This window comes from Mirounga leonina, unplaced genomic scaffold, assembly GCF_011800145.1.
Source record: "Mirounga leonina isolate KUSES-001 unplaced genomic scaffold, KU_Mleo_1.0 Mir_165, whole genome shotgun sequence".
Lineage (NCBI taxonomy): Eukaryota > Metazoa > Chordata > Mammalia > Carnivora > Phocidae > Mirounga > Mirounga leonina.
This window is the reverse complement of record NW_023270415.1, coordinates 59,572,307-59,584,990: the sequence shown is the minus strand read 5'-3', so window position 1 is coordinate 59,584,990 and position 12,684 is coordinate 59,572,307. Positions and strand designations below refer to the sequence as shown.

The 12,684-nt window shown below is 38.8% G+C and overlaps 1 long non-coding RNA gene across 1 annotated transcript in view; it reads right to left on the bottom strand.

Annotated features, from left to right (window-relative positions):
- The window catches only part of LOC118015143, an 88,372-nt gene extending 79,514 nt beyond the window's left edge, over positions 1–8,858 (bottom strand). Inside the window, exon 1 of the long non-coding RNA XR_004680542.1 lies at positions 8,549–8,858. This is a non-coding gene — a long non-coding RNA (uncharacterized LOC118015143). The remainder of the gene's footprint in view (positions 1–8,548) is intronic.
- Positions 8,859–12,684: the final 3,826 nt, after the last annotated feature.

The following is a 12,684-nucleotide window of genomic DNA, read 5'->3' as shown; positions in this document are numbered from 1 at the left end:
GACAGTACAAAACCACACATCTGGCCCCTGGGGACTGGCAGAAAGAGGAGCCTCAACTACATGAGCCACAGGGACAATATTTTCAGGAGAAAACCAGGTCAGGCCAAAGGAAAAAGAGTCCTCTGCCTACATTGTGAAGATACAGTAGGCTCTGTTAAAAACAAATTAAGAATTCCAGAAGCAAAGAAGCAAGGAGGGTGGTCCGCCATGAGGCTTCCAGGAGAGGACATTTATGACAAGAGCAGCATCAGGGGACTGGAGAGGATGGGAATCTGTGGGGAGCAGGTGGTGTCATCCAGAGCCCAGGAGAGCGACTGAACTCAAACGGTCACACATTTGCCCAGTTGTTTTAATGCCAGAACTGCTGGAGCCATTGGAAGCTCAGGCTGATAACAGAGTAGATTTGTAAGAGTAGTTTTTGATTGCCTTTTATCAACCCTGTCCCGGAATCCAAGCTACAAGGCAAACTAATTCTATTAGCAGGACTGCAATATTGACTTTGGTTTCTTACCTGTTGTGTGAGCTTGTGCCTCAGTTTCCTCAGTAGAAAAATGGGCTTCATCATACTTCATAAAGTTGGGACAATTATTAAATGAGATAATGCATATAAAGTGTCCCAAAGATTAAGTGCCCCCAAATTTTAGCTAATGTGACATTGAATCTGAGCCACTTGGAATGGAATGTTTCATTCTATTTTCACTATTGTGTAGCAAAATGTTAGTGGAATATCTTTATAGAGAAATACTTAGGACATATATTATTCTTGGGTCATATACAGGATGCTTTAAACATTCCAATAATATTTTGTTTTATTCCAGGCACTTAAAATTATCTTTACTTTTGAAAGACCAAAATCGATAGGACAAACCATCTTCATGACAAATAATTTAGTCTAAGACACAAGATAGGGTATTTGATAGCTCATATATACATCCATACCTATTTGGTGAGAACACCTATTTGGTACGTCAAATCTTTTTTTTGCTACCACTGCAATATGACTATCATTTCACCTCTGGGGAAATACTCATTTTTTTTTGCTATTTGCATGGCTTCCTATACAAAGTCCCACCCAAGACTTGTTCTCATATTACTTATATATATGAAAGGAATGCTTTCCATCACTCAGAAATACAGTAAAGCCCTCAAATATTTTTCCATGAGCCAGCTCTTAAAGACTTCTTAATGGGAACAAATATCGGAAAGGGAATGAATATTACAGATAGGCAGACAGGATGGAAATTAACGATGACTGATTCAAAGGGTAATAGTAGGGGAGCTATGGACCAGAAATTAGAAGAATGGATTCTCCAGGCTTCCCTGCCCTCACACTCTACATTTCTTTGCCTCGCTCAAGTTTCTCTGCCATCCTTATTCTTGTTATAAAATTACTGGCCAAATATGGAGGGATGAGTAGAATGGAAAGCATTTACTCATTGTCATCGCTCAATGCCATTGGCTCTCTGAATGATCACCATGCTCTTAGCCACTGCTCTACGGATCAAGTCCAAGGAAAGATATAGGAGTTGGTGGAACAGTACACTCAACATATTTGTGTTTCAGAAAATGCCACTAAGCAACATGGGTTTCCAGAAATTACTTCTATGCAGATTCTTACTATTCTCCGAACTGGCACCTTAGAAAAATAGTGAAATGTATTGTCTTTGTTCCCATCCCTTTCTTTTCAAACTTCTGATATCAAATACTTTAAAGCCTTCCCAGGATTTTCTGCCAGGAGTAAAAGTGATCTGATGAATTAATTCACATGAAATCATTGTGACTAAATGAGTTTATTCTCCCTGGGGTATATTTAAAGTGTTGTTTGAAACAAAAGAATGAATCACTAATCATAAACTTTTAGAGAAATTTTATTGAGAAGGAAATTTCACCCATCCTTAATTTTCATCCTCTCTATCTATCCATAATACCTACTCACTTTCCTATAGTTTGTTCCCACAGTTACATTACATTACAATGTAGATTGTACTGTTATGCACATATAGGGCTTCACCTATATGTGCATAATCCTAAAGGCAATATTAGGTTTATTTTTCCCTTTAATTTGCTACTTGATTTATGTGAAAATTATACTTTAAAGCATTTTTTTCTCAGAGTTGTATCATGAATACAGTTATGCCAGATTGTAGGCAGATTGTAACTACTCACTTCAGCTTGATTGATCTTATTCCTTCTCTTAAATGCGTTTTCTCCAATTGCCTCCTTTATTCTAATCCCATTTTACCTTCTAAGGCAATGAAGGGAAAACAAAAAAACAGAAAAAGGAAAAAGAAAATTCTCACTTGAACTTATTTGTATCTGAAACAGGACAGCAAAATACGTTTGCTTTATCTTTTTAAAAAGATTTATTTATTTGACAGAGAGAGAGAGAGAGCACAAGCAGGGGGAGGGCAGGCAGAGGGAGAGGGAGAAGCAGGCTCCCCACGGAGCAAGAAGCCCAATGCGGGCTGGATGCAGGGCTGGATCCCAGGACCCCGGGATCATAACCTGAGCCAAAGGCAGATGCTTAACCGACTGAGCCACCCAGGCACCCCATGCTTTAATCTCAATATTTAAAAAGTGAGTATTTGTTCACTATTCATAACATTTTATGAATACTTGCTGATATTGAATATGAAATTCATATCATGGAGAGTTGTAGGCAGTACTCTTGATGAAAAAGAGAGAATAGATCATGGGATGGTCTTATCTCATAGGGAAAAATTATAAGAACTTTCAGAGGAGAAAGGTATGTACGTAATCTGGTTTGCCAAATAATAGCTGCCATGCTGGAAAAAAAAAAAGTGGAAATGGCATCTTGCTTTGGCTTAAACATCAGCTGTGTGCTTTTTAGCTAAATTCTGGGGAATGTACACACATGTACCAAAAAAATAATCTTGTCAAATATCCCATCCTTCACAATGGTATGAAAGATGCTTTCGGTGGGTTTTTAGTTCCATAAATGCTTGCTTCATCAGAACCTCATGTGCATTAGTTGTAATGTTAATTTTAAATGAGCCCAAACTCATTCATTTCAGATTTTTCAAAGTTTATTTCTAAATGTTGATGGGATACAGGGAAGGTATATGTTGAGGACAAGATGGTACACCAGGATCAGAATTCACATGGAAGAAAAAAATATACAGATATTTATATGCCCATCACAGTTCAATCAAATCATGATGTCTGGGAGTGGGAGGTCTAGAATCTACATTGTAATGTAATAACTACTCCCTGGGTGGTTTCCATGCCTTTATCTTACTCCAGTATAGATCTAGAATCTACCACTTCTCACAGCTACCCTCTGCTCCAAACCATCATCATCTCTTCCTGGATAATTGTGATGGTCTCCTAACTTGTGTTCTTGGCCTCTTTTACTTAATTATCAAAACAGAAGCCAGAGTGACCCTGACATAACACAAATCAGATCCTGTCACCCTTCCACTTGATACATTCCAAAGCTTGCCCATCTTGCTCAGAGTAATATCTTAAAGTACAGGACCAGCGAGAGGCTCTGCACACTCTGGCCCCTCGTGAACTCACTGACCAAATCTCTTAGTTCCCTCCCACACCGATAAATCAGCTACACCCTTGCTGGCCTCCTTGCTTCATTTTTTTCTCCCCCCTTCAGGCTTTCTGCAGTGATGGGAAAGTCCCCACGTCTGTGCTATTCATTATGGTATTCACACAATACCATACTGGCTGGTAGTGGGTAGTAGCCATGGCATTTGGACAGCATAGGTTAAGACTCATTTTCCCTTAGATAACTGCTCTTCCTTTGGGGGGTCTTTAATGTCACTGTACCTCAAATTCCAGCATCCACCCTTCTTAGTATTTTCTGTCCCCTTTCCTCACTGATTTTTTTCTTAGCATTTATCACTACTTACTATACTGTATGTGTATTAAGTACCTATTTAGTGCCTGTTTGCCTCACTATCATGTAAATCTGCACAGGAGTGGGGAATTATTTTTTTTGTTTTGTATTGTTTTTGTTTTGTTTTGTTTTGTTTTCATTCACTGTTACTTCCCCAAGAACCTAGAACGGTATCTGGCACAGAGCAAGTTGCCCCAAAATATTTGCTAAATGAGTAGTAAATGACTACTCATCAACACTTTGTAAAACGGTCATTATAGCATTTGTGTTGGTAATGACGCTTGGTGGAGTAGTGGGAGAAATGATAGAATAAGTCAATACCTCTAAAATTTCTTACTCTTCTGAGTTTTGAAATACTCAAGCCCAAGGAGGAACTACTAGAATTCCAAGCACTAAGTATTCCCGATATTGTAAGTTACTGCACAGGCCTGTGTAACGCTGGGGTGGAAATTTTGCTGTCGCTGGGAGTGCATGCTTTCTTTTTTCTCCAGCTATTTATTTGCCAGTAAAAACAAAAACAAAGCAAAACAAAAACAAACTTTCAGGTTAGGCCAAAAAAATTCCCATTACTAAAAACAAAGAAACACACAAACACAAAGAAATTACTCCATGATCACTTACTGTCTTAAAATATCAAACTTACTCCCTCTGCTACAGCTACCTAGAAGTTTATTATCCAATGTTATGCTCCCTTATGTTGGGCTATATCACAAGATAGAAATCAAATTGACAAAAGCATGCTTCTCTTACAAAAATGCGTAGAATTTGACTATATCCAATAAAAGTTCTGGATGACTTCCAAAAAGCTGGAAATAATATATAAATTAAAATTTCAAAATAAATCCTTTGGCAGTAACAGTCTGAGCCCTCAGATGGTGTTTCTAGGAGGAATGGAAGAGCACGAGGGACAAACCACAAATTTCATCTGACGCTGGAAGTGATCTTGCTAAGGAAATATTAGGGACAGAGCTTAAGTTTGATTTTACTTCCCTGAATATTGAATGCAATACCTTTTTCCTGGTTGGTCTTAGGATAAGTGCTCCAAAATGTACTGAATGTGCCTGTGATTCTCATAGATGTGGGCAACTATAGGTCTGCACTTGTAATCACTCGCATCCCGCCCCACCCCCGCCCAGGAAAAAATAGAAAGTCTGACACACACCATCAAGCTATTTTACTGTGATTACCTACAGGTTAAGCACTACCCTCTGAAGCAGATGGTCAATTGCCAGTCTAATAGAAGAACTGTTATCCTTCCTCTCATCCCCTGAATATGCTTTTGATACTCCTCAAGCCAGCAAATTGCTCCAGGTTCAAATAGTGCCCTACGTATCACAGAGAAACTGAATAATTAAGGCTGTCAGACAGCCTCTCTTTTTCCATCCTTTCCCTTTGTATAGGAAAATTGTTCTACTTTCATATAATTTGCATTCAAGAACACAGCACAAGGGAATATGATGAGGGGACCTTACAACTCCATCAAAATTAAAATCATAACAGTATGTAAGATAAATAATTAGCAGTAAGTGTAGTTTCCAGAGTAAATAATGTCTATTTTCACCACTTAGCATACTCTGGCATGAAGCAGAATCCTTTTTGTGAGCCAAACAAAACAAAACCAAAAAAGTTAACTTGGATTCATTTTAAACTGCCACAAACGTGCACTGCCCATCATCGTCCTAGCACAGTGCCAGTTCATGTTGGAACCTATTTTGGGGAAATCTTCACTTACTAAGAACGGGGAATGCTTGAGGACACAATGCCATTTATCGCAGCTTAAATATTTTCAGATGAAATAGCCAGGTGTAATGGGGTGGAATAAGCACAGAACAAGAAAACAGAGTTCAAGTTCAGCTCTGCCGCTTACTATGTCATCTAGGGCAAGTTTGAATTCGTATTTCTTCCTCTTCCTCCTCAGGGTTAAATGTGAAGTAGATAATACAGCTGGTACACTGTGGATGCTAATAACTTATGGATATCATGATTGTCATTATCATTATTAAATTTTGCAAACAGTATAGTTACCCTTCTTGTGTTCCCTATGAATTCATTCTTTTGAGTATCTTTTTGTTGTAACTATACAAATATTCAAATATTTGTATATATTTGTATTTGTATTCAAATATTTGTACCAGATATTCAAAAGAATGAATTCATAGGGAACACAAGAAGGGGATCCACATCAAAGTGTGAACAGCATTGTATTTACATGATAGAGAAGCCTTTTTTCTAGTTTCTACACTTTCCCGAGTTTTCTTTAAGGAATTTAATTTCTCTGCTAATGGAAACAGTTGTTTCAGCTTTCCTACTGCAAATGACTCTTTTGCTTATTCCATATCCTTCAGTAGGAAAAGATAATCCCAATTATCTACTGGTTCCCATGAAATGTGGAAGTACTTTTTCAACATTGTATATGAGGGAAATGTCCAATTTAATTTGCCAGTATCATGCCCTCCTTAACAATTTTTAAATCCCCCTGAATCTGAAGGAAAACTAGCTCTGACTTATAAATTAACATTTTAAAAGAACTATTTGATGAAGAAATGTTCTGAAGTGTTTATAAACTTTTCTTCATTGAAATGAGAAGTTCCTTTTTTTTTTTTTTTTTTTTTATACCAAGACTGAACAAACTTCTATCCTGAAAACCACAAGGTTTGAATAGAAATTCTGGGCAAACCATTCTTCCTATTCTAGTTCCTGCCTCAGATCGTAGCGAGTTACAATTTTCACGAACAGCAACTCCCTTTTCAGTGAAACCGTATAGATTCACACACCTGGAAAACCTCCAGCCAGCATTTAAGATCACTTCATTTTTCTATGTTTAGGATTCAGGAATCATCATTTTTTAGTGGGAAACTTTCCATAGTGAATATATGATTTCTTAAATGCATATTGTCTTAAAACAGCCGTCCCAGGGAAACTTCCCGCTGAGATTTCTTCTGGCTCTTTTTGGGCCATTTTCCCCTACTCATTTCTCCACCCAAACGCCTTTCTCTTTCACCTGTTTTTTTTGTTTGTTTTTTTTGTTTTTTGTTTTTTTCCTTTGTGGACAATGTTACAGTGTGTCTTTGAGTTTGAAAGAAAATTTGAAAAATTGAAAGAAACGATGGAAGAAAGAAAGGCAGGAAAGGGGAAAAGAGGGAACAAAGAAAAAAGAAGGAAGAAATCCAAGAGAAAAACTTCTCCTCATTCTTTCTGCTCATGACTATCTCAGCCTTCAACGGCTGGCCAGCACAGACTCGCATGTGGACTAGAAAGCCTTAGTACAAGGATTCAATGAAAATCTTCCAGGAGGTGAGGAAAACTGACTGCTCTTTTTTTACCCACACAGCATAAAGACAAACAGCCCTTCTTCACCTCCCTTCACCCCCACCTTGGAGGCTCATTCCTGCCTCTCTGGCATTCAGCAAATGACAAAGTCTTGTTTTGCCAATTTTTCAACCTTTGCATCATCCTAAGACACCACGTAAGCACTCTTTGCCCTGCCCCAGAAGGTGGCAAATAGCTCCTTAAGCGCACAGAAGGGGGTGTATTCTCCCTTCACCACTCTATTTATCATATCTTTCCTTAGGAGAGGAATCTAAATGTCCCTGGTCACCTTGAGTCTTCCACGAAATGGAAAGAGCTTTGCTAATATTCTCCACAGAACCCTCCGATTTCATTCACAACGTGACCCAAGAGCCCAGAGTTGTACTTTTTCGGCCATTAATCCTCCCCCCAACATGTAGCAGTCATTAAGGTGGTTACTTACCAGCTCTCACTGGTGAATAGACAGAAAGGAGTAGAAAGGAAAGTTGGCAGGGTCCCTGACAACCGATAGCTGCACCTGGGAATAAAGACCCCAGCTCTTCTGACTATTGGGGAAACAGTTCCCCCGTGTCAACACATAGCCCACGGGGCAGAGGTAATTTTACCATTTTATGACCTACTGTACTTGGCATCTGTTCTGGCACAGGCGACTGCGTCTATTTTGGGGATCAGTTGTGTATTCCCAGATTGCCATTTTCCTCTGCCTTTCACTCTGTTAAATATTCTACAGTATATTATCACTTCATTTTACTTCAGTTATTTCCTCTGACAGTGGTGTGGGGCAGTCTGGACTCAGAGTCACTTCCTCTCTCAAACTCAATCTGTCTAAATGTCAAAAAGGAAAAAAAAAAAAGTAGAACTCTTTAAAATCCCAACAATCTGGCATTTCTGAGGAAATATTTGATAGGTGTTGCATTTCTGAAGCTCTGTTTGCTGGAGGCAGGGGCAGGGAGGGGAGACACAGGGGGTTGAAAATACTGTTACATTTATGTTAGGATTTTCCAAAAAGTGACATTTTGTTCTTAAAAGGCCCAGTCACAAAAGCAGAGGCTATGTTGACATAAAGATCTGTTTGTTTGCTTGCTTGTTTGGAACAGTACTCCTCTCCCAACCTTTACTCACTGGGTGAAGATCTGAGACACCTGCCAACAAATGTGGGCAAATGACTTGGTCAGCAACTTGATAGCGCTCACAAAGCCGAGAGATTGTTTATGGCTGTTCTCCCCTTCTTTCCTCTCCCCTCCTTGGTTGTCTCTTTCCCTCCCCCCCCCCCACTCTCACCCCATGCTGTAGGACTGTCACATCTCGTGACAGGAAAGGACAAATCTCGGACTAATTCAAATCTTTGTTGAAGGTTTGGCTACTTACCTTTCAGTTAAATTGGTGGCATTGAGTATTTTCAGGCTTTTTCAGACCATCCTAATTAAAAGCTATCAGGAGTAAAATTAGAGATGACTCCACTAGGTCAACAGAATTCAGTGATAACATATTACTCTGTAGAGGAGTATCTGAGATTCATGAAATGTTTTACCTAAAAGTACTTCTGTTGAGTAACAGTCAAGAATGCTCCTGCTCTTGGAAACAGCAGTGGATCTACCAATAATGCTGAATAACAGGCCACACAGAAACAGGATGTGTCTGTTGCACCACAGATTTCATAACTTTTAGAAGTCAGGGTAGCCTTTTATTCCTTTAGTTGTTTCAGAAAAATAAGAGGGGGTGAGGGTAAGTATAGTGTGACAACAAGCATGGTGTGAAGGGGAAAGCAGGGCAAGGGATATAAAGTTGGTTGAGAGTCCACAACATGTATCAGGCACAAAGCTAGGCTTTTAATAGACAATAATTCATTTAACTGTCAGGCCATCTCTGGGAGATGTTTTTCCCTCCATTTTAAAAATGGAGAAACTGAGGCTTAGCCAAAAATAACAATTTGCCTAAGATTACAACACTAATAAATAGGAGAGCCAGGATTTTTTTTTTTTTCCTCCTTATTACTAAAGTCCATGCACTTTCTATAACTCTGAACTGGAATCTCAAATTTGTGTTGACCAGGCTTTTTCTTCTCCCTCCCACTCCCCCTCCTCCCCCTTCTCCCCCTTCTCCCCTCCTCCCCTCCTTCTCTCCTTCTCCTCCTCCTCCTCCTTCTTTCTTTAGAGGCTTGCCTGCTCTCTAAGATTTGCAGCAGATTGTCAACCTTCAGAATAACTGCCCACTTATCTGGCTAGAATGCATGCAAGGCAAAAGGAAAATGTATTCTGGGTTAGGAAAATCATCACTAATTTCATTTTCTATATCCCAAGGACAAAGGCATGTTGGCAAAAAAAAATTGGGGGTAGTCTAATATTTTCAATTCATTTATAAGTTGAAAACAATATTGTGAAATATTTGAAAACTTTAAGCTATTTTGCATTTAAGGACATTATCATCACTAGATAGTTGTTTATTTTTAAGCACTGGAAAAGAAAGAGGCTATATGAAAATACCAGCCAAAATTATGTATTAGGTTTCAGAAGATTACAAAATAAAATGATCTTTTTCTGTATTTAAAAAAAAAAAATCTGCTGTCTTGAAAATACACAGAATTTCCTGAGTTCAATTCATGAGAAGTATGAACCTGGTTTTTAATAAGTCATTCAAATATGTTTTTAAATCAATGAAATTCTGACAGAATTTCATATTTTTCAAGTTTGGAAGAGTTTTGATCAAGAATTCAGGGTCTCTTCCTACCCTTCCAATGTGGGGTTATTTTCCAGAAGAACTGCCAATAATCAGTTATCTTTTTGAAAGAAACAAGTTGTCTGAGACTCTCTGGTTCTCCTGCTTCCTTGTGAGTTATTCCTTAACTCAACAGGAACAAGCCTTTTCCCTTAGACTCACATGGCAGAGGCTGGATATTCTAGCTTGATTTTTGGCTCTTTCATCCATCCATCTTCCTCAATGGCGTGCCTGTACTTGGGATGTTTTTTCTTTTATCAGAGGCATTCTGTGTTCACATATTCACGAGACTGTATTTTAGCTTCGGAACGGCAGAGGCAGATGATCATGGGGAGATCTGACCCTTGTCTACCATACACTCTGTGACAAAAAATATTTCTTAAGAAAACTCCAATAACAGAGACATTTAGTCTAATTTGGCCATAACATTAAGGATAAGGCAAGAGCAATTTATCCCATTACTTTGTCCTTTCACTTTGATTAAAGGTGGTCTCTTTGAATACTCTTTAGTATCTTCTGACCTCACACCTAAACATTTTTTTTATTAAGATAAAAAAATGCATGATGAAACAAAAAGCCTAGGACTTCTGACAAAATAATTCCAGAAGGCAAATGATAGCTATAGACCCCAATCACTAACATATAGTAAGACAGTACCAACAGGAAAAAATACGACTCTAGAATGTTGAATTCTCCCTGACAACATGGTGTAATGTGTTTTGGATAATCTTGGAAGCAGCCTTGGGTTACAGACATGGAAACTAAATGTATACACACACAGAAACGCATAGAGTTTTAGATACCAAACACACACATACATAAATGTCATATATGTTTGTGCATATTTTATATGTACAACATCTTATTGTTAAGGCAAACCTCTTTAGGAATCAATAGTGAGCTTATTTAGTGAATATATGTACTCTGAAGATACACGGCTCTGTGTCAAATGTCATGTAGGAGTTATGTTTTCCTAAAATCACTTATAGGTACAGTAAAGTTGTTTTATCAAATCACCATCAAAGAAGATGCCTCCCTCATTCATACACCACTCAGCCAAAAAGTAGTAGAGAATACTTTGTTCCTAGCTGTGTCTCAGGAATTTGCCCACAAACCAAAGGGGCAGGGACACACCAACATTTCCATTTTAAACATTTTTTTTTTTTTTCAATTTGCACGTTGAAATGAGAGGACTGTATGAATAGAAATTTATGTTCCTGGTATAATTCTGGTAGATATCATTCCAGTGATATTTTCCATTATATTTTATTTCCACCGGTTACTCAGAATTCTCTAGAAAAGCTACACTGCACTCAATAGCCTCCAGCAAGGAGGAGAAAAAGGCCACGGTTTTCTATCAGATTCATAGAAAATGGTTCCTTTCAGGGAAGAAAGAACCTTGAAGTATTTGCCAAGAATGTAAAATTCCTGGTTTATCTGGAGTTCAAGCGTCTTTTTGGTGATTCCTGTGTAGGGGAAGAATGTGAAGTAGAGGGTGAAAGATTAAAAAAAAAAAAGAAGAAGAATAGTATATATTTCAAGGGAGCTACACGGAGCAACTGAACTGCCATAATGATCTATAGCAGGTCACGTAGTGCTATACCTGGGAATTGTACCTGACCTCAGGTGCTCCTGAAACCAGGATTCTATTATTTGGATGGCAATTAAATTGAGTTTCATTCACCTGCTGTATTTGCCAGTATCTGCTGGCCGCCACGAACTGTGCTGGGTGCTCGGGGTACAGGAACAAGTGTCTGCTGTCACAAAGATCACACTCGAGTGCAAGAAAAAGAGTTAAACAAAATGTTCTAACTGGAAACGATAAGTAAGAGAAGAGCATGTGTGGAAAGCACTAAGTCTGGGCAGGTTAGAGGGGATGATCCAAGAACACTTTCTGAAAGCATGACACCCCTACTGAGTGTTCTAGGATGAATAAAGAAGGGCAGGGTGTTCCAAGCCCAACCAGGAAGAAAGATCAGAAAACCTCAAGTGGTTTATGGGCCCAGGGGTGTGGGGCTCCTTGCTAGGGAAAAGGTGAGAGTTGGTCCTAAGTCATAGACAGGGGTCCGATCGGTCCCTTGCCTACCCCAGTCTTCAAAGTTCTGAAGGTCTGTTGAAGGAATTTAAATAAGGCAGTGGCATGGTCAGATCTCTTTTCTTCCTCATATGATTAAAGGCAGGGTGGAGACGCATGGAAGGTGGCACTAATTCTTTATGAGGGGGACAGATTCATCCTCATATCCATTGTTCAGAGCAGAGTCACCACAGAGGTGGAGGCCCACACGCGGTTTCGTGTCAGGAGCATTTATTATGAGAAAAACAAAACAAACCAATTCTGCTCAGGAATTATTCATGGATGGCTGTGGAAGAATCACAGGTACTCTACATCCCCAGCTCAGATTGCTGTTCGGCCTCATTGATCATTTATCTTTGACTTTTTTTCTCCAACAAAGGCCAGTTCTGCTTCCTTTGCATCTTAATATGACTCAGGACCAAATATCTCATCTTTCATGATACCTGAGTAAATCCAAAATTCAAAATGACTTTTCAGGAGAAATCAATTTTTAATGTAAGTTTCTTCTTTGATTAAATGTATCATTTTGTTAGCAGAACGAACATAATGAATATAATGACTCACCTTTATCTACTTCTTTTCCTGTTTGGGGAAGTGAAGGTGGGACATAGCTTACTTAAAATGGCTTCAGGCAAAGATGTTTCCATCTTTTTTGGCAATCCTTCAATCGGACACACTAGCATTTCTCTCCTTATCACTGGCAGCCTAAGCAAGT